Below are 21,109 nucleotides of genomic sequence, written 5' to 3'. Positions count from 1 at the left end.
TTTCCACAGACACAACTCCAGTTTAAGCCTTCGCACTGGAAGACAGATGGGTCTCCAGCATCATAAGTTCAGAAAGAGTATTCACTGGTTGTAAGAGCCAATGAGATAGAAAAAATGATAAAAGATCTCCAGGGGACATCAACCGATTGGACTGCTCTTTGAAACTCTTTCCCTCTGCGTGATCTGGAGACTCATCCAAAGCCGGGTCACCTGGTACAGTCCCTGCCTTTTCTACCCCACCAGTCTCCCATGCCTACAAACCTTTCCAATTGTTCTAGGAAAGCCTTCATCCTCATTGCTGCTTTTCGGATGTCTGCAATGACACCCATACTGTTTTGTACTTTTCACAAGCAAAAATAAAAAAAAGCTTTAATTCTGCATGAGGAAAATAACAAAATGGTTATCTTTTCTGGAAGGAACTGACTTGCATTAGAAATACAATGTCTTAAAGTAAGGAGGCCCATGATTATATAAACAATTATCAAGTATAAAAATCCTAAATTCTCTTCATAAGAATCTAGAGGAGATATAACTCTTCCACCTCCTAAAAACACACACAAAAAACCATTGACTGATAATGTGTGGCCAGAGAAAGGAAAAAGAAAGAATTTAAAAAGAAGTCAGTGGTTTAAAGGAGTGTTCAATGAGCCCTGTTGAGAAGTCATTTAAGGTGAACACCAAAATACGGCCATTGGATATGAGAAATAGGTCCTTGGAGATTCATCCTGTTTTAATTCACCACTGAAGCCTGAAGTTACTTCTAGACATGGATTGGCCCCTGGCCATCCTTCTAGTTCTGACGGTCTCTGGTTCCTCTGCATCACCAAGTAGCTCCTTTGGTGCCAGGCTGGTGACAGCTCTCTGAAGGTCAGAAAGCTGTCCAGTCTGTCACCACCTCTACAATGTACAGACCTAGTGCTATCCTGAACCTTTCCCTACACACAGTCCCAGTGGGACCTCAATGTCCTTTTCCAGCAAGGTGACTGTGGGCGCATCCCTCTCTGTGCCAACCTGGAGTCAGTCATTAGTCTCTGACTGCTCTGACGATTGAGATTTTTGTCTACTTCCCTGCCAGGCATATAGGTTCCATGGGTTTCTCCTTCACTTGGTAAGGGATCAGAAACAGAGTTTGACTGAATCTAAGAGCTATGCCATGCCAGGTATGTGTCACAAGGTAATGAAGTGTGTCCTTGTGCCTGCTGTCTAAGGGAGAGGGAAGAAAAGGTGGGTACTTCCTATTTGCATTACCCATCACTGGAGGAACCTGACCCTTTTAACTTGTTTGCATGAACACCCTGGAAGCCCGCTAACAGACAACCAGGACCTTCATCATTTTCCATGTGGACATTTTTTGAAGAATTTTTCAACCAAAGAGGTTTACTCTGTACTGAACTGCAAGAAACAGATCTGCATCAAGGATTTGAGTGCATGTGGTTTATTTGAGAGATGAACTCAGGAGACATTGTTGCTTAGTCCCATTGGCAAGTCTGGGAGCTGGTGTAAATCAAATGATTCACACTGGCTCCATCTGATAGGGAGAGTTTCCTCACCTCCCCTTGGTCAATGCTGGCAGGGGCTGCTGGCTGAGAGCTGGATGATCCTCTGGCACTTCCAACCTCCCTCTGCGGTGGGCAGAGTGGGACCAGGCAGCAGAAGGCACAGTAGGTGCTGACGTTGGACATGAGAGGTGGGGGGTGCACTGGCAGCTCCTGGATGTATCAGAGCGCTCTCTTCCTCTTCACTTCTACCCACCATGGTCTCGAGAGAGCCTTTGTTTAAAAACTAGGCAGGACAGGCCAACTTTCACGCACAATCAGATCCAGTGGCCTGGGAAGGTTAGCCACTGACAAATGGGTCTGCCATTGACCTCACATGAATACATCCCTGTGAGAGGTTGGCTGTGTTAGCCCACTCCTGAAATTCAGGCCTGCTCAGCTCAGTGGAGGCTGGTATCAAGGGCCAAGCACCTCCTGCTACATGAAACCTGCCTCGGCTCCCTCATCATACAGCTCCCTGGATTTTGGAAGCTCCTTGATATTTCCATGAACTTCTGACAACAATCCCCAGGGACTACCTGGCACCTGCTTGTGTGGTGGCAGGCTGGTGATAGCTCTCTGAAGGTCCCCCTGGCACCTGCTTGTGAGGTGGTAGCCAGGTGCTGCCAGCCTAGGTGTGCTGCTTGTGGGTTTGAGTTTTGTTCAGTATATTCTTTCTTTATTTGCATGCATTTCATAAATACAACATTAAGAACATAGTAATTTTTCCCACCATGCTTGCCCTCCCACCCCTCCTCCTCTTCCCTCTCCCGATACCTATCCTTTTTTTTTAACCAAGATGCTTTTTCACTAAACTTTATAGTATATTCTTTATTAAAGATGTTATCTATTTATTTAGAAGGCAGAGCATCAGAAAGAGAGGAATCAACAGAGAGAGAAGACTTCCATCTGCTGCTTTACTCTCCAAATGGCTACAACAGCCAGGATTGGGCTAGGCCAAAGCTTGAAGCAAGGAACTCCACCCAGGTCTCCCACAGGAGCCCTAGCACCTGGGCCTTCATCCACTGCCTTCCCCAAAACACTAGCAGGGACTCAAACCAGCACTCTGATGTAGTATTCAAGCATGGCAAGAGCCAGTCTAGCCTGCTGTGCCACAGCATGGCCCTAGCTAATTCTTGACATGAGAAGATCATATGTATTGGTGGAGAGGTGACACAGGGAGATAGATGAAATATGGTGTAGTGGAAGAGTCCAGTCCCCAGTTCCCAATGTGCCTCTTTTGGTAGAGATGTTCCACAAAGATAGAGCTTAAAGTATTAGCATGAGTGTGTAGTCTCCAAACAGTAAAGAGAAGTCATGCTCTATTTCAGACTGTGTAGCCTCAAGACAGAGGGGTCTTGTTTTTAATTAATCAATCAGTGCTACAAATGTTAATTAGGCAATCACTTTGCCACACAAAGTAGCAGATGCTGAAGGAAATGCATGTTGGAAAGAGTTCTGGTTCTGGTCTTTGGCAAGTACACAGCCTAGATGCAGAGACTAAATGTATAACATGTAACGGAGAGGTGGTGTGACTTGATTTTTAGAACAAACATGTCAAAGCTTTTACATCACTAACTACCCTTCATGTGTTCCTATGTTAAATATTATCATTTCCGATTAGGTAATGTTTATATTGCAGTTACACATCTGTGCACTGTAGTGTGCAAAGTGCAAAGCGGTAACCATGCCAGACAGCAGAAATGTGAAATGGAGATGATTTTTCTCAGCCACTGTGTATCCTGAAGTCATCCTCCTTGACTGCTGGAGAATGATGCAATATTTGTATTGAATAGACACAGCTTGAAGATATGCTCAGATGTCTGCTGACAGAGCTGAAGCAATAGGCCTTGAGATAACAAGAAGCATTCCCGGTGGATCAGTCGTCCCCCTGCCTCCCTGTCTCAGCACCGCATGGAGACAAACATTTCATCATAGTTGTGTATGCTATAATCGGATCTTGTGCAGAATAGGGGATTTTACTCTTCCGAAAGCCTGGTTGGAGATGATTCTTTACACACAGGGAAACTGATTGCTAGAGACTCAAAGCAGTAATCTCAGGTAAGTGACTTACATGTGTTTTCTCTTAGTCCCGCATAACTCTATCGGCTACATTTTACTTCCCTGCACTCTCCAGATGAGGAAACTGTGTCTCAGAAAGCTTGGATAGCTTGCTTAGCACCAGACACCCAGAACTCAGAGTGCGACCCATTCTCTGGGGCCCCAAGGTCAGTGTACACTCTGCCTCCTCCTGATGAGAAATCTTTTCTCAGCAAGGCCGCCGCCAATGCAGGCCTGCCTCTCTCCTTAGTTGAAAAGGAGAACACTGCTCCCAGGAACCCGCAGGTGGACAGCTGCCAGTGGCCGAGCCCCAGCTCTAGCGGAGGCTGCCACACTGAGCCTGTCACCCAGACACAAGGCCGAAGTGATGTTGCCTTCGCTAACAACCAACTCTGTGCTATCAATGTGGATTCTAAACTCCAAATCTACTTCTGGGTGTGAGAGACACGGAACAGGGGAGAGGGTGAGAGACGCCCTAATAAAGGAGCCAGCACAGTGCAAATTCCAGTCTTAGAAAGAATCTTCAGAGCTTCTTCCTTTTGTCTGCTTTGTCATCAGCTCTGGGCCTGCTGTGCTGGCTTTCTTTTCCACCCCCTCTTCGCCTCAATATGCATCTCAACTTCTTGCTCCTCTTTTGTTCAGTGTAGCAGGAAAGATCTTTGGAGCAGAAGGAATGGGCGCCTTTAGCAAGCTCAAATATCAAATAATTCTTCACCTCCCTATAATTGAAATCACAGGATCAGGATTGGCTTCCTCTTGTTCTCCAGGATCACAGGTGGAGTGGGGCGAGGGTGCTATTGACTTTCCCCACCGCTTGTCATGTGGCAGGCGGACAGGCCAGCCAGGAAGGGATCTGACTCTTAGATGAATTCTTTTATCCTCAAAGGGGCTTCCTGCAAAGGAAACCATTAGTGTTTTGCTATTGGGTTTCTACTCCCCATGGTGTCTAAGAAACCATTCATTTAATTTTGTGACATTTTGAGTGGATTTGGAGAGCTAAGCCCATTTGAAAAGGCCTATTCCTGTCAAGGAGCACAGAGGGAATGCAAATAGAAACCAAATGGTCAAACCACCAGCCCCTGCTTGTGGCCTGGCTGGCCCTGGGGGCATTTCTGCATCTTTCTTCAGCCTTTGAGACACTCATCCTAAGTTATGTTCCAAAGAGTCTGTTTGACAATGTGGCACCAGCCTCTTGTGATGGCCAGGAGTTGACCCCAGAACATGAACATACTGGCTTAAAGTCCAAGAGCAAAAGCAGTTCACAAATTACGTCTCATGATTTAAAGAAAGTGATGCTGTACATGTTCTCTCCTTATTCTTTCCTGGTGGCTGGAGATGGGGAAGGTGTCGAGGTAGCTGAAAGCACAGCGTATGGCAAACCTGTCACACACTGGCTGTGTGACCTGGGTGAGGGCACAGTAATGCTGATGAAAAATACAGAAGTTCCCTGCCCTGTGAGGTCATTCCGAGCTCAGATGTGAGATAATTTATGTAGCATATTTGTCAGAGTGCTTAAACATGGTAAAATCACAATAAATGCTACATGTCGCTACTATTATTGCCAATTTTATTCTTTTATTCAAGTTATCCACAAGGACTTGTCCCATGTCCTTTCTTCTAAAAGCACTGTCCAATAAAAAATATAATACAAGCCACTTATGTAACTTAAATTCTTTAATAGCCACATCTAAAAAGCAAAAAGAAATAGGTAAGATTACATTAATATATTTAAACCACCCAAACATAAACATTATCTTTTCAATATGTAATCAATATAAAATTTTAACGAAATGTTTATATTCATTTTCCAATCTAAGCTTTTGGAATCTGTGTTTTGCAGAACATCTTGATTCGATGCACCACATGGAGTTGGTGGTTATGCTACTAAGTAGCATCATACAGACTCTGCAGCTTACAGCACGGGAACTAATGATTCCTTGAATTTGAGAAAAAAGAGTCATGCGAAACCACCAGAGGGAATTCTTGGAGGACTCCAGTGAGAAAGAGAGAGAGAGAGATAGGAATGAATCTGCTGGTTCACTCCCCAAATGCATACAATGACCAAAACTGAGAGCTGGGAATGCAATCCAGTCTCCCATGCCGGTGTCAGGTTCCCAATTACTTGAACCATCACCAGTTTCCCAGGGTTTCCATTAGCATGAAGCCGCAGAGGGAATCAAACACAGACTATTCTAAAACCAGCCTCCAAAGAGAGGAAATGTGAAGGTAGATGGGGCTGGAGAAAGGCAGAACTCTAAACTCCAATATGGGATGCAGGCATCTAACACAATGTCTCAAACAGTTTAGGTTAAATGCCTGCTCCCACATGATTACATTTTAAATCAAGTTTTTGTCTCTTTTTGAGTCAATTTTGATGATTCTTATTTTTCTAGCTATGTCTATTCCATTGAGATTGTCACATTAAGTATGAAATGTTTAGCATACTATTATTTTGTGATCTAAAAAAATCTATATACTTAGGGTTACATATCCTATTTTTAATTTCTAATTTAATGAAAAAGAGATGTTATGCCTGTAAACCCTAGCCATAAATTACTGAAGATAATTAGCACAAGTCTTATTAATGCATTTTCATTTTCATACAGACTAGGACATGTCCTTTATGTTCACTGATGACCATGGTAACAGCAATCTGGAGACAGCCCTGAAACAAAGAGGCCACTACAATGGGTCAAGGAGAACAAGAGAGTTAACCAAGGATGTAGAAACCCAGACTATTCTAAAACTATATTCCAAAGTGAAGAAATGTGTGGGGAGAGGCAGAACTCAAAATTAAGAAAGGATCAGCTATTAAGTGAGTAAGCCAGTTCCCATTACTGTTCCTTGTCCTCCTAAACATATACTGGGCCAGAAAAACTTACTTAACCACAAGCTTGAGAGCTAGCTCCTGAAGTGTGCTTGCTTGACAAATGGATTTTCTTTTTGTAGTTCTTAAAAAATGTGTAGTGATAGACTTATTTTGTATTGATTCTATGTTGTCTCCTTCACTGGACCCCAAGTTCTGTGAATGTTATAGATCATGTCTGCTTTGTTTGCCTATGAGTTTTCTTGGGCCTGTCATAGTGGCCATAGGCTCCCAGGAAATATTTCTTGAGTAGAAAAGATGCAAAAAATGTACTTCCTCTTTGATTTTGTATTAATGGGGGAGACCACTGTAGGGTGTGAGAAAATTACCAGTGGCTGTGAAGAGGTGGAAGTTATGAGAGACAGAGGATATAATTGTAACACCCTTCACAAAATGGGGTTAAATGGGCCCACGAAGGTGAGGGACAGAAATTTAGCACCTGATGACCCCAGTTGCCCTGTTGTGATGGGAGCTGATGTTCTGAGAACTGACTGAGGGCTGTGAAGCAGTCACAGAAGGGAAGGAGAGAAACGGGCAAAAAACAAACAGAAGAACTAGTGATGGACTTCGGGGTCCAGTGGAAGAGGAGGGCACAGGGATCTCTTCAGCCCACAGCAGCCCAGTTGGAAGAAAAGTGGATTTTGGAAAGATTCAGTGTGTGGTGGAAGGGCAGGGAAGGAATGACACGGGAGCTGGTATGATATAGTGGCAGAATCATGGGTGAGAACTGAGGAGGTAAGAAAATGTGCCCAAAAGGCTGCTGATTGTGGGGAGCATCAAAAAGAGGAGCATGTGGGTTGGAGAGTTGGTGACCGGAGTTTAAGTTTTCGGAGATGGAGTAGTTCCAGGTGGTGGGTAAGTCCTGGAATAGGTGGCTGGAACCAATGGAAGTGATGAGATATTGAATGGCTACCATCCTGACATACCTTTAGAGCATGCACCAGAGAAGACATGCGGATTTCATGTGTTGATGATATACGACAGGGAAGGGGTAGCTGAAGCCAGACAAAAGGGCAACCTCACAATCTGAGAGCTCTTGTTAGGACAGAGTGGAAGGAGTGTGGCAGCACTTTTACAACGCATGGGGCTGCGGCTCCCAGCTTTGGGGCTAATGTCAGGAAAGCCACTAAGACACTCAGACTTTCCTAGGAATAACAATACTTAGCTGCAGATCTGTAATGCTTTTACATCCATGCTTTCTCGGCCACTAAAAGGCAACTTTCCATCTCAACTGAGCCGGCAGCTGTTCTAAACCTATAGGTCTGGGTACATCATTGTGGGGGAGCAGTTTAATCTTGACGCCAGCATTCCACATGAACACCAGTTTGATGTGCAGTTGCTCCACTTCCGATCCAATGCTCTGCTAACACACCCGAGAAATCAGCAGAAGATGGCCTGAGTGCTCAGGCACCTGCCTGCATGAGGGAGAGTTCGGGGCCCCTGGCTGCTGCCTGACCCAGCACCAGCCATTGTGACCATTTGGGGAGTGAACTAGCATATGGAAAACTTCTCTCTCTCTCCCTCTCACTCTCTGTAACTCTGACTTTCAAACAAATCAATAAAAAAACACCCTATAGGCCAGAGAGGGTGTAGATAATTATGTAGTACTAAGATGTTACTAGAAATATGGAAAAAAATAGAACAAGCTCCTTGAAGTTCCTGCCAACATCCAATGTTCTAAGGACTTTGTAGTCCAAATGCTCACATCATTTCTGCATCTGAGGAATGTTTGTGCACATGAAAAGTGGTTTTTTTTTTTTTTCATGAATGTTCTCATCCCGGCTTTAGGGGAGTTGTCATTCCTCATGAATTTTGTGTAATAAATCAACAAATTTCAATACCATAAAATGTGCCCATGCTATTTAGGAAACATTATGTGTCTGCTTTTCCCTTGTCCCTCATTTGCTCCAGGGACATTCATTGTCCAGATCTTGTCCATTGCCCCACTTGTAGTCTGTAAATTTCCCATCTCATCAGGTGCAAGTACCTGGGAAGGTACGTGAAAGTCTGCAGTGCGATGGATGTCTGTCCTTCAGTTACCTGCTCACTGTTAGGAAAGAAAAATAACTTTGCTAGCTTAGCAAACTTTTAGGCTTATTTGAGAGTGATAAAAATCTTCAGGAAAAAACTATTTGGGATGTAGGTTAAAATATCTCCAAATTAATCAGATATTCACCAGAGGCCTAGATGGCCTGTCAGTCAGAGACCGGGAGATATGAAAGATATTTGGAATAGAGCTGAGGGCCTTGACGGACATAATCTACTTTCTGTGAAGGTGCTAATTATAGAGCTGGAGGTCCATTTCTCCAGGGAATGGATGGCTCTTCTGGGCGTTTCATGAATACCAGAAAAGGGAGTCACTGACTGGAAGTCTTCAGGAATCTGGGGACATGGTGTGGCCCTGACACTACTGGGCATTACATGTGCCCTCAGCCCACTGAAGACAGAGTCCCCATACATGACCTATCACTATAACAGGCTGAATCGTGGTCTCCAAATATATCTAAGTTGTAATTGCTGGAGCCAGTGAATGTTGCCTTTCATGGCATAAGAGTCTGTAAATGTGTTCACATTAAAGTTCTTGAGATGAAGAGATTACTCCAGATTATCCAGGCTGGATCCATGTAATCACAAGTGTCTTTATATGAAGGAAACAGAAGGATACAGGAGAGGAGAAAGCAATGGGAAGATGTAAGCTGAGATTAGAGTGATGTGACCACAAGCCAAAGCATGCCAACAACCATACAAAGATGGAAGAAGCATGGGACAATTTTTTTCTCCAGGGCCAGAAGAAAGAACCAGCCCTATGGATACTGTTATTTTAGTGCCGTAAGACTCATCTTGGACTTCTGGTTTTATCCACTGAGTGGTAATTTAGCAGCAATGGGAAACGAACACAATTTTCATCTAAACGGCTTCTTTCTCAGATGGTAACAAGTATATACATCACCACATTGCAAGCACTGTAATTATCCAATCAGCCATCTAGTTCCTGGAAGACTGCAAGTTATTCCGGAGGATTATCCACACCCCGTGACCTGCCCCACAGGAGCATCATTCCTAGCAGTGCAGGATATGAAAGGGCACACAGGCAGAGCGCCTCTCCTGCCAGCTCCACCACAATGCAAACCCTCGACACTAGCCAGGTCTGCAAGAGGCCTGCCCACTTCTAGGATTTGATGAAATCCATCACAGGAATGCACGCACCTACCTGTAGCTTGAAAATGAAGGTGCTTTTAGAGGACAGTTGTCTCCAATACATCCAGGGATTGGTCTCCAACCCATGGGAGAGTCTATCTTGAGGCTGTTTACTTCCATCTCTGTATGTTTTGAAACTTCTGTTGTCTATTAGCATCTACAATGTGAGACAGAAAAAATAAGATTCCATAATTCACTTGTCTCTTTGTTAATAAGTCCCCAAGCCTCAACTTTTGGTGCAAGCTGCCAATTTTGATAATTTCACGTTCTACAGAATCCTCACTTTTTTTAAAAACTTATTTGAAGTCCTGTTGGAAGAGTTCAGCTTTTATTAATAATTTATGAGAAAAAACTATGAATATTTAATAGGTTCCAAACTATTCAGATAGGTGCAACTGATTGAACCACAACTCTGTGTAACTATATCATCTCATTTAATATACTCAACAGTCCTATGAATGAGTATCATTCACTATTTTAAGATAAGATAACTGAACCCTGGAGTCTTAAATAACTTGCCAAAGTCTGCATGGTACCTGGCGGGGGGGGGGGGGGCAGGTCCAGAGTTTGCACCTTGTTTGTGTGAAAGCCTCTGCCCATTCCATGTCACCGCACCATCCACATGGCTGAGAAATGCTCAGTCCTCTGTGGTCACCCAGCAGGCTCTGGTCCCGTTGAGCTGCCCTCTGATACAGAGTGGACTTGGCACTCTGTGGCATTCTGAAGACAACTCGGAGGTGGCACATCTGGCTTGAAACTTCCCAGAGATCCCCAGAAATAGTCCTGGCATGGGGGATCACAGTCAATGGCATCGTAGAGTGAGACTTCATGAGCTGGAACGTTATTGTGTCCCCTATTTATCCCTCCAGCAGAGATTTCAGGCTGTATTTTCACATGTACATATAGTTCAGAACCCTCAGAAAAGCCAGCTGTGGTTGCAAACTGCATGTCCCACTGTCTCATTCCCATTCCATATCATGGGTAGAGCACTTGGTAATGAGTAACGAGATCAGCAATGAGGGTCCAAGGAAGTCTATACCTTGTCAGTACCTCTAAGCTGATCAAAGCAAGGAGCTGGGAGATGGTCCGAAAAGATGAGGATGGAGAGGAGTTTCCAACATTTTCCTTTTGGCTTGCTGATTCGAGTTCCTTGCCATCAGAGGAATGACAGCCTATATCTCCTGGCCTTCTTTATTGAGATAGTCGGGCTTTGAGAAGATTGAGAGTTTCTCAGATGCACCCAAACATGTGGAAAGGACCAGCTGTTCCTAACTGAGGTGCTTTAATGTTACATAAATGTACCAGTGTTTTCTTAAATAGTATACTATTCAAGTAAGCGTTTCTTAGCAATTCTTCCATATCATTTATGAAAAAAGCTTTCAAATTATGTATTTGCTTGAAATTCACTGAGCAATGATTCCTAGAATTAATGAGTTCTGTGACCTCTGTTTTATAATCAAAAGAATTATCAAGTTTGTGATTATAAAGTAAATTGAAAGTATGTTGCCGGCGCCGTGGCTCACTTGACTAATCCTCCGCCTGTGGCGCCGGCACCCTGGGTTCTAGTCCCGGTTGGGGTGCTAGGTACTAGTCCCAGTTGCTCCTCTTCCAGTCCAGCTCTCTGCTGTGGCCCGGGAGGGCAGAGGAGGATGGCCCAAGTGCTTGGGTCCCTGCACCCGCATGGGAGACCAGGAGGAAGTACCCGGCTCCTGGCTTCAGATTGGCTCAGCACCAGCCGTAGTGGCCATTAAGGGAATGAATCAATGGAAGGAAGACCTTTCTCTCTGTCTCTCTTTCCCATTGTCTAACTCTGCCTGGCAAAAAAAAAAAAAAAAAAAAAAAAAATTGAAAGTATGTCATACCAAAAATTAAAAGAAAATTAAGAAAGGAAGGATGAGGGAGGGTAAGAGGGAGGGAGGACCTGTAGGAAATAATGTTATGTTCTTAAAACTGTATTTGAAATACATGAGATATGTTCTCTTTATATAAGTAAATAAATTTATTTTAAAAAAAGAATTATCAAAAAAATTGAGACTGTTGTAACTTCTACTTATTTTGGAGCTTAATAATGATACAGTGAGGGCTCTTGTAAATTCTGCAATAAAGAAATTTGTTACACTCTAATTTTCTTTTCAGAACTTTTGGCCAAGGAATCCAATTGTGAATATTATCTATCAACATTCCTAAAAATCTTTGTCCTCTGGAACCCCCTTTGGAAAAGCTGGGAAATGAGCAGTTCTCAAGCTTTTGAGACTAGAAGCCTGGTGGTCCCAAAGCCACTGTGTGCTGGTCTAGGCTGGGTATGAGACACAATAGGAAAGTTGATTTTGGTAGTCACAAAAGCAGTTTGATGCACAAACAGGCTTCCTGTGACACCCTTAGCTCTTTCAGCGTGCATTACACGGCTGGGTTGTCCACAGGGGTTACAGCTAACCACATGACTGCCAAATCTGTGATTCCTTTGACTCCGTAAGGCTATTATGGAGGAAATGGAAAACATCCTTCAATTTTTGGTACCTGAACTTCACCATCTATGAAATGGGACCTACACTTATGTTTCTCAGAAGCAGAGTGAAAATGAGGTAAAAGGTGCTTTGAAATCTCCAGGCTGTGGGATATTATCTTAATGTGGAGTACAACTCTTAGAGATAATGACTGCTCTGAGTACTGCAAAGAGGTGACACACTTTTAATGCAAAGGAAAGTGATGCTATTTGGAGCAATGTTCACACAAGATATATGCCATAGGAATTTAGCTTGATGTTAGAGTAATGAAAGTGGAAGAAGTGGAATAATTTTACCAGTTGGCTAAAAACTGCCTGCCTATGCTCATGTTTCACATGGCATTTCAGTGATAATAGGAATTTGGTCAATGAAAAACAAAATACCTTTCAGCACTCAGTACACGAGAAAATAAATGAATATGGCAACTTTGATAAATTATCTCTTTACCCTAACCCAAACAAGGCCTTTCCTCTTTGGGGATTAGTATAGATTTAATTGGCCTGTATGTATATATTTTATTTATATCTACATTTGTTTTACTATTCTTTGAAACTGATCATCAGAAATATACAAGATCCTAAAGCTACCAAAAGCATTATATGTACAAGTACTTTACTTACCCAAAGGAAACATGGAGATAACATCTGTTTACACGTTTCATTTAAATATACCCTACCTAATGATATAAGGAATTTATAACAGTTTATAATGAAATATGAGGGTATTTCAAAACACTCAAGAAAGTAGAATTGAAAGATTCAGAAAAATCTGAAATTCTTGCATAGTTTTTTTCACACAGTTTCCATTAATGTTTTAAAGGCCCTCATATGCATGGATTTCAACATCTTTTTCCATGAAAATAAACATACCTTTTAATTCTGATTTTCACAAGCTTTTGAAGTGTCCTGTATATAATCAGAAAGCTTTTGAGCAAATTTAAAGTTAAGGGAAAATAAGACCAAGCCAAAAACTATGTTAGTGAAAGAGCTTTTGATGGAATTCACTATAGTTTTACTTTAAATCCAGAGGACTTAATGGAAATAGGTAAGTGAGTCTAAAACCCACACAGGACAGTCAAGGACCACAAATGGCCAAAGCAACTTTCCTGAAGTCCGTCATGAGGGGCACTTTCGTGCCACTGGGTATGAGACATGGAGCTGGAAGACTTCAGGCAGAGCTATACTGGTGCAGAGATGGAGGCACAGATTAGACGGTGAGCTGACTGACTCATACATGCATAGAACCATGAGCTAGTACAAACAGTGGGGAAAGACAGACTGTTCAATAAATGCTGTGGAGGACAACTAGCTATCCATTTGTAAACAATAAAATAGAGTCAGCTCTCTATCTCATACAATGCCTTAATCAATTCCAGATTGAGTGTTGACCTAAACTTGACTAAGAGACTGGATAATGCTTACCAGAAAAGAGAATACCTTTATGCTATCAGTCTGGGAAAGGGTATCTCAGACAAAGACCAAAAATCAGAAAGGCAAAAAATACATGTTGCAACATTAAAATTAAAGTTTTGTACAGAAAGAAAGAAAGAAGGAAGGAAGAAAAGGAGGGAGAAAAAAAGGAGGGAGGAAGGATGGAAGAAGGAAAAAAGGAAGGAAGAAGGAAGAGAAAGAAAGAAAAGAAACAGAGTAGAAAGGAAGGAAGACAGGAGGAGAAGGATGGATGGGGAGGGGGATGGAAGGTGGCATAAACATGATACAGGTGCAGAGAAAATGTTTTCAAAATCTACCCCCCAAAAGGTAAATACAACAATGTATGATGAATCATATACTGTAAGTATATATAAAGAGTATATAAATCAATAAGAGAAATAAACTTCAATACAAAATGAAACAATAAAAGAATGCCCAGGAGATTTATAGAAGAGGAATCTGAACACCTGAAAAATGCTCAGCCATTAGTGATGATGAAAATGCTCATCAGAAGTACAGTGATGCATGGTGTCACCCAAGTCAGGCTGGCAAAGCTGTCTACTAATTACTCAAAATGTTAGGGAAAAGCAACAAGAAATAAGAATTGTCATATATTGCTGATGGAATTTGGCACAATTACTTCAGTGATGACTTTTTTGAACACTGAAAATTATCTTATGTATTTAAAAAGCAGAGAGACAGACAGAGGCCTCCCATGTGCTGGTTCACTCCCCAAATTCTAGGAACAGCCAGGGCTGGGCCAGGCCAAGACCCAGGAACTTTTTTTTTTTTAAATTTTTTTGACAGGCAGAGTGGACAGTGAGAGAGAGAGAGACAGAGAGAAAGGTCTTCCTTTGCCGTTAGTTCACCCTCCAATGGCCGCCGCCAAGCGGCTGGCGCACCGCGCAGATCCGATGGCAGGAGCCAGGTACTTATCCTGGTCTCCCATGGGGTGCAGGGCCCAAGCACTTGGGCCATCCTCCACTGCACTCCCGGGCCACAGCAGAGAGCTGGCCTGGAAGAGGGGCAACCGGGACAGAATCCGGCACCTTGACCCGGACTAGAACCCGGTGTGCTGGCGCCGCAAGGCAGAGGATTAGCCTAGTGAGCCCCGGTGCCGGCTGACCCAGGAACTTAATTCGGGGCTCCCATGTGAATGGCAGAGATGCAACTACTTGAGCCATCACTTGCTACCTCCTGGGTAAGTAGTGGTAGGAAGCTAAATTCAGAAGTGGAGCTGGGATTTAAACAGAGATGTTATCTGATATGGTATGTTGGCAGCCCAAACGGCATCTTAACTACTGTGCCAAAATGCCCACCCCAGTGACGACCACTATGTGTGATGTGTCTATCCTATAACTGAGCGGATCCACTTTTAGATGTGCATCCTAGAAAATTCTTCACATGTGCACATGGAGACATATATAGAATTTCTTATAGGATGCATATGATAGTAAATAAGTTGAATAAAATATAAAAATCCATCAATAAGCACATGTGTATTTAAATTTTGGTTTGCTTGTAAAAGGAACAGTATATATCAGTTAACAGATAAAATGAGAGTTACATCTATCAGGATGAATAAGTCACATAAACGATATTGAAATGAAAAAGTAAGTTTTACAAAGATTGACAAATAGGATTCTTTTTTTTTTTTTTTTTTTTTTTTTTTTTTTTTGACAGGCAGAGTGGACAGTGAGAGAGAGACAGAGAGAAAGGTCTTCCTTTGCCGTTGGTTCACACTCCAATGGCCGGCGCTGCCAGCGTGCTGTGGCCGGCGCACCACGCTGATCCGAAGGCAGGAGCCAGGTGCTTCTCCTGGTCTCCCATGGGGTGCAGGGCCCAAGCACTTGGGCCATCCTCCACTGCCTTCTCAGGCCATAGCAGAGAGCTGGCCTGGAAGAGGGGCAACCGGGACAGAATCCGGCACCCTGATCAGGACTAGAACCTGGTGTGCCGGCGCCACTAGGCGGAGGATTAGCCTGTTGAGCTGCGGCGCCGGCCGACAAACAGGATTCTATTCACATAAAGTTAAAATAGTAGAATTAGCACTGTATATATTTACATACAAATAAATATGTGGTAAATCAATCAAAACATGCCAGAGAACAATAAATAATGAATTAATCATAGTGATTTACTCTGAGAAGGGAAAAGGTTTATGTGATCAGGAGAGCTACAAGAGGACCTCAATTTTATCTATAATATTTATTTTAAATAAAAATATTCTGAAGCAACAGATAAACAACCCAACAGGAAAAAAGATATGCAAAGTCTATGTACAGGTGCTTTATAAATGAGAAAACACAGATGACCAAATAAATGTGTGAAGAAAAGCTCAGAATTAGTAACCATGGAAATTCAAATAAAGGCCAGAATGAGGTGTCATTTTGCACCCATTTTATTGGGAAGAAAATTAAGGTGTCTGACTGTTGTGGATGGTATGTGGAGCAATAAGATCTCTAACTGCTGGTGGGAGAGAAAATTTGGGCAATCACTTTGGAACATGTCTCGGCAGTTTCTGATAGAGTTAGACTTTCCTATATTCTATGGTTTAGAAACTCCACTAGGAGCATACCTGGGAGAAACTCTAATTCATGTGCACCAAAAAACAAATAAGCATAAGAATGTTCACCACTAATCCTTGTCATAGTAAAAAATGGCAACCCTACATCATGAAAAATTGAGGTATGTCCTCACAATGGCAGGAACCAGCAGAAAGGACACTGAAGCCATACAGAGAACACTGATAAATTTTGATACTATGACACTGAGTGCCCAAGACACCTGTAAGAGAACTTCATGTAGCATGATCCACTGTAATGAAGGTCAAAAGCCAATAAAACAATACACCAAATGAAAACAACATATTGAATTTATGTTTTATATATATATATGCAATAGACAATAAAATGATATTTTTATAAAATGAAGAATATGACATTCAGAACCAGGATAGTGCTTGCCCTCAAGGGACAGATAGGGATACAAGATAGAATGAAATCTAGTCATTGTTAACATGTCCATTTTGAGGTTGCATGGTGGATTCAGAAGTACTTATATTATTCAAAATCAACAAATGACATGTTAATGAATGAATGAATAAATAACTGAAGGCCACAACAGAGCCAAGGATCGTACTGCTCCAAAAATTAAGGACTGTGGTTAATCTGGTCTGTGTATCTGAGGTTCATTAAAAGAAAGCATTAGTGGAAATCAATGTTATTTTGTTAAGGCAGGCTGTCAGGGGGTCACTTGAGTTTATTTATATTTATTTACATGTGTGAAAATATCCCATGATTTAATAAAAATGTTAAAATATAGGAAAGTACAGTTTTTGCAAGAGATTCCTTTACTTCATTTTATTGTAGTACAAGTGAAGCCATGTCACAGAAATAACAATTTCAGAAATTTCATCTTAGCAGGAACAGAAAAATCAATGATAATAATAATGATAATAATAATGGCAAAAATAGTCTTCATGGTATTCAGTGTAATGACTTGACTATGTGGAAATTAAGCATACAAAGTAACTAGGTCTATTCTGTTCAGCACAGTTAATATGCATGAGGATTCTTTTTTTTATTTTTTTGTTTCATATTTTTTTCTTTTTTTTTAACTATTATTTAATGAATATAAATTTCCAAAGTACGATTTATGGATTACAATGGCTTCCCCCCCATACCGTCCCTCCCACCCACTACCTCCCCTTTCCCACTCCCTCTCCCCTTCCATTCACATCAAGATTCATTTTTGATTATCTTAATATACAGAAGATCAGCTTAGTATACATTAAGTAAGGATTTCAACAGTTTGCTCCCACACAGAAACATAAAGTGAAAAATAATAGATGATTTTTTTTAAATGATGATGAAATCAGATCAGACCTATTGTCATGTTTAATCCCAGTGAGAGTCAAGTTGGGAGTTGATAATTTCTTTTTTTTTTTTTTACAGAAGATCAGTTTAGTATACATTAAGTAAAGATTTCAACAGTTTGCACCCACATAGAAACACAAAGTGAAATATATTGTTTGGGTACTCATTATAGCATTAAATCTCAATGTACAGCACATTAAGGACAGAGATCCTACATGAGGAGTAAGTGCACAGTGACTCCTGTTGTTGACTTTACCAATTGACACTCCTGTCTATGGCATCAGTAATCTCCCTATGCTCCAGTCATGAGTTTCCAAGGCTATGGAAGCCCTCTGAGTTCTCCGACTCTTATCTTGTTTAGACAAGGTCATAGTCAAAGTGGAGGTTCTCTCCTCCCTTCAGAGAAAGGTACCTCCTTCTTTGAAGACCTGTTCTTTCCACTGGGATCTCACTCGCAGAGATCTTTTGCCAGAGTGTCTTGGCTTTCCATGCCTGAAATACTCTCATGGGCTTTTCAGCCAGATCCGAATGCCTTTAGGGCTGATTCTGAGGCCAGAGTGCTATTTAGGACATCTGCCATTCTATGAGTCTGCTGAGTATCCCACTTCCCATGTTGGATCACTCTCCCCTTTATTTATTCCATCGGTTAGTGTTAGCAGGTACTAGACTTGTTTATGTGCTCCCTTTGACTCTTAGTCCTTTCATTATGATCAATTGTGAACTGAAATTGATCACTTGGAATAGTGAGATGGCATTGGTACATGCCACCTTGATGGGATTGAATTGGAATCCCCTGGTATGTTTTTAACTCTACCATTTGGGGCAAGTCAGCTTGAGCATGTCCCAAATTATACATCTCTTCCCTCTCTTATTCCCACTCTTATGTTTAACAGGGATCACATTTCGGTTAATTTTCAACACTTAAGAATAACTGTGTATTAATTACAGAATTAAACCAGTCATATTAAGTAGAACAGACAAAAAAACTACTAAGAGGGATAATGTATTAAGTTGTTCATTAACAGTCAGGGCTATGCTGATCAAGTCACCGTTTCCCATAGTGTCCATTTCACTTCAACGGGTTTCCTTTTTGGTGTTCAGTCAGTTGTCACAGATCAGGGAGAACATATGGTAATTGTCCCTTTGGGATTGGCTTATTTCACTCAGCATGATGTGTTCCAGATTCCTCCATTTTGTTGCAAATGACTGGATTTCATTGTTTCTTACTGCGGTATAGTATTCTAAAGAGTACATGTCCCATAATTTCTTTATCCAGTCTACCATTGATGGGCATTTAGGTTGGTTCCAGGTCTTGGCTATTGTGAATTGAGCTGCAATAAACATTAGGGTGCAGACCGCTTTTTTGTTTGCCAATTTAAATTCCTTTGGGTAAATTCCAAGGAGTGGGATGGCTGGGTCGAACGGTAGGGTTATCTTCAGGTTTCTGAGGAATCTCCAGACTGACTTCCATAGTGGCTTGACCAGTTTGCATTCCCACCAACAGTGGGTTAGTGTCCCTTTTTCCCCACATCCTCGCCAGCATCTGTTGTTGGTAGATTTCTGTATGTGAGCCATTCTAACCGGGGTGAGGTGAAACCTCACTGTGGTTTTGATTTGCATTTCCCTGATTGCTAATGACCTTGAACATTTTTTCATGTGCCTGTTGGCCATTTGGATTTCCTCTTTTGAAAAATGTCTATTGAGGTCCTTGGCCCATCTCTTAATTGGGTTGTTGGTTTTGTTTTTGTGGAGTTTCTTGATCTCTTTGTAGATTCTGGTTATTAACCCTTTATCTGTTGTATAGTTTGCAAATATTTTTTCCCATTCTGTGGGTTGTCTCTTCACTCTCCTGACTGTTTCTTTTGCAGTACAGAAACTTCTCAATTTGATGCAATCCCAATAGTTAATTTTGGCTTTGACTGCCTGTGCCTCCCGGGTCTTTTCCAGAAACTCTTTGCCTGTGCCAATATCTTGAAGGGTTTCTCCAATGTTCTCTAGTAACTTGATGGTGTCAGGTCGTAGATTTAGGTCTTTAATCCATGTTGAGTGGATTTTTGTGTAAGGTGTAAGGTAGGGGTCTTGCTTCATGCTTCTGCACATGGAAATCCAGTTTTCCCAGCACCATTTATTGAATAGACTGTCCTTGCTCGAGGAATTGGTTTTAGCTCCTTGATCAAATATAAGTTGGCTGTAGATGTTTGGGTTGATTTCTGGTGTTTCAATTCTGTTCCATTGGTCTATCCATCTGTTTCTGTACCAGTACCATGCTGTTTTGATTACAACTGCCCTGTAGTATGTCCTGAAATCTGGTATTGTGATGCCTCTGGCTTTGTTTTTGTTGTACAAGATTGCTTTAGCTATTCGAGGTCTCTTGTGCCTCCATATGAATTTCAGCACCAATTTTTCCAGATCTGAGAAGAAGGTCTTCGGTATCTTGATTGGTATTGCATTGAATTTATAAATTGCTTTTGGGAGAATGGACATTTTGATGATATTGATTCTTCCAATCCATGAGCATGGAAGATTTTTCCATTTCTTGGTATCCTCTTCTATTTCTTTCTTTAAGGTTTTATAGTTTTCATCGTAGAGATCTTTAACGTCCTTGGTTAAGTTTATTCCAAGGTATTTGATTGTTTTTGTAGCTATTGTGAATGGGATTGATCTTAGAAGTTCTTCCTCAGCCATGGCATTGTCTGTGTATACAAAGGCTGTTGATTTTTGTGCATTGATTTTATACCCTGCTACTTTGCCAAAATCTTCTATGAGTTCCAATAGTCTCTTAGTAGAGTTCTTTGGGTCCCCTAAATAAAGAATCATGTCATCTGCAAAGAGGGATAGTTTGAGTTCTTCCTTCCCAATTTGTATCCCTTTAATTTCTTTTTCTTGCCTAATAGCTCTGGCTAGAACCTCCAGAACTATATTGAATAGCAGTGGTGAGAGTGGACATCCCTGTCTGGTACCAGATCTCAGTGGAAATGCTCCCAACTTTTCCCCATTCAATAGGATGTTGGCTGTGGGTTTTTCATAGATTGCTTTGATTATATTGAGGAATGTTCCTTCTATACCCAATTTGCTTAGAGTTTTCATCATGAACGGGTGTTGTATTTTATCAAATGCTTTCTCGGCATCTATTGAGATAATCATATGGTTTTTCTTCTGCAGTCTGTTAATGTGGTGTATCACATTGATTGTCTTGCGCACATTAAACCATCCCTGCATACCAGGGATAAATCCCACTTGGTCTGGGTGGATGATCTTTCTGATGTGTTGTTGCATTCTATTGGCCAGAATTTTATTGAGGATTTTTGCATCTATGTTCATCAGGGATATTGGTCTGTAATTCTCTTTCAGTGCTGCATCTTTTCCCGGCTTAGGAATTAAGGTGATGCTGGCTTCATAGAAAGAATTTGGGAGGATTCCCTCGTTTTTGATTGTTCTGAATAGTTTGAGAAGAATTGGAGTTAGTTCTTCTTTAAATGTCTGGTAGAATTCAGCAGTGAATCCATCTGGTCCTGGGCTTTTCTTTGTTGGGAGGGCCTTTATTACTGTTTCAATTTCTGTCTCAGTTATGGGTCTGTTTAGGTTTTCGATGTCTTCCTGGTTCAATTTAGGTAGGTTGCATGTGTCCAGGAATCTA

Source organism: Oryctolagus cuniculus, chromosome 16 (genome assembly GCF_964237555.1).
Source record: "Oryctolagus cuniculus chromosome 16, mOryCun1.1, whole genome shotgun sequence".
NCBI classification, from domain to species: domain Eukaryota; kingdom Metazoa; phylum Chordata; class Mammalia; order Lagomorpha; family Leporidae; genus Oryctolagus; species Oryctolagus cuniculus.
This window is presented reverse-complemented; position numbering follows the sequence as displayed.